The following is a 2,500-nucleotide window of genomic DNA, read 5'->3' on the forward strand; positions in this document are numbered from 1 at the left end:
TCATTAAATGAACATATCTGCAGAAAAAAGGTTGTCTACTACATCCTAGCGTGCATTTGAAGCAGATGTGTATTAATATGACTTTATGTAATGGATGTTTGGATTGGCTAACATCCCTGATTAAATGAGTATTGCTGTTATAAAAATCTGTGTACATCGTGTGAAGCAGCGTTAGTGTAGGAGGTGTGTGTCACCTACAGCTTTGTGTAATTACTGTTTGGAATCGTTAACATCGCAGATGAAATGAATATTGCTGTAATGAAATGTGTGAGCATGTGACGCTGCACTGTAGAAGCCCCCTTGAGATTACGGAAAATGACAAGCCAATAAAAAACAGAATGTGACAAGCCATCAATATTTTACAACAGATGTGCCTGCTGTGTCGTACTGTAAACCTTTTACCGACACACATGCAAGCATACACAGAGAAAGACACACACACGTGCATGCACACACAGAGACACACACACACACACACCAAACACAACACATACACATACACATACACACACACACACGCACGCGCGCGCACGCACACACACACACACACACGCACACACCAAACACAACACATACACACACGCGCGCACACACACACGTACGCACACACACACACACACACACACACACACACACACACACACACACACACACACACACACACACACACACACACACACACACACACACACACACACACACACACACACACACACACACACACACTGCTCTTCTTCTCTTCTGCCCCAGAAAGCAGCACATGTGTGTCCAGGTGCTGTGTAGCCAATTGATTCTACATTTGTGTGTGTGTGTGTGTGTGTGTGTGTGTGTGTGTGTGTGTGTGTGTGTGTGTGTGTGTGTGTGTGTGTGTGTGTGTGTGTGTGTGTGTGTGTGTGTGTGTGTGTGTGTGTGTGTGTGTGTGTGTGTGTGTGAGTGAGTGTGTATGTGTGTGCGTGTTACAACGACTATTTGTTAGGTGTGTGCGTGCTTGCGTGCGTGCGTGCGGCGTGCAGGAACATGCTAAAGAGAGAGAGAGAGAGAGAGAGAGAGAGAGAGAGAGAGAGAGAGAGAGAGAGAGAGAGAGAGAGAGAGAGATAGAGAGAGCGAGAGAGAGAGAGATGGATGAATATTCAGTAGGAGTAAAGGATGTTAGTGCTGTCGACACAGATCAAAGCGAAAGAGGAAGAAACACATCACTTCCATGTGCAAATATAAAATTATAATAGCACACACAAACACACACACACACACACACACACACACACACACGGAGTGACACACACACAGAGTAACACACACACACACACACACACACACACACACACACACACACACACACACACACGGAGTAACACACACACGGAGTAACACACACACACACACACACACACACACACACACACACACACACACACACACACACACACACACACACACACACACACACACATACAGACATGCATGCACGCGCAGACACAAAGCTTTGAACTTATTTTTCACTCCTGTCATTACATATACATCTGTATTTTCAATACTGCACAGTGCCATTGGAATGTTTTCTTTCTCTCTCTCTCTCTCTCTCTCTCTCTCTCTCTCTCTCTCTCTCTCTCTCTCTCTCTCTCTCTCTCTCTCTCTCTCTCTCTCTCTCTCTCTCTCTCTCTCTCTCTCAATCATCAATCATCAGTAATAAACTATTCTTCTATTGGTCTTCTCTCTTTTCATGTGCTCTCTCTCTCTCTCTCTGAGGATTTTCTATATAATCACATACTGGTCGGTCTACTTGATATACAGTGTGAGTCTAGCAATATGCTAAACGCTGTTGTGGAGCTGTGTTATCTTATTCCTTAGCAACAGTCTTTTGCTTTCCAGTCACTTCCTTGTATACTGCCATACTGTCAGTAAACAATATTAATTGAATGGGATTAAATCAATAAGAGATAGTGGGAGGGAGAAAGAGAGATAGGGCAACAAAAGGAGAGAACGAGAGAGAGCGAAAGACAGAGATAGATGTAGAAAGAAGGACAAATGGAGAGAATATGAGATAGAGGGAATGTGGGAAGTGTGAAAACTAAAGAGTGGAGTGAGAATGAAGTAGACAGCCTGAGGAAAAAAATGTGTGAAAGATGCGAAGCGTTAGAAGATGATGAGACTGCGATAGAAAGAATGAGAATAGGGGTGAGAAAAAGGAAAGGGTGTTGGTAACGGAAGAGGAGCTGAACGGGGGACAGGAGAGAAATGGTGAGAAATAAAAGTGTGATTGTGGAACAACGCCAGGAAACGAGAACATAATGAGCGACTCTTTCTAAGCTTGAGAGAGGACAGGAATTGTGTTCATATTCTTTCTTTCTTCTTTTCTTTCTCTGTTTCTCCTGATTGATTGATTGATTGATTGGTTGATTTATTGTCTCTGATTGAGTTTCTCAGTCTCTGCTTCTTTCTACCTGGGTCTCTTTCTGTCTCTCTTGCCTCAGTCACTGTCATCTACTGTCGCTTTGTCTAA

The sequence above is a fragment of the Engraulis encrasicolus genome, chromosome 20 (genome assembly GCF_034702125.1).
Source record: "Engraulis encrasicolus isolate BLACKSEA-1 chromosome 20, IST_EnEncr_1.0, whole genome shotgun sequence".
Taxonomy (NCBI): Eukaryota; Metazoa; Chordata; class Actinopteri; order Clupeiformes; family Engraulidae; genus Engraulis; species Engraulis encrasicolus.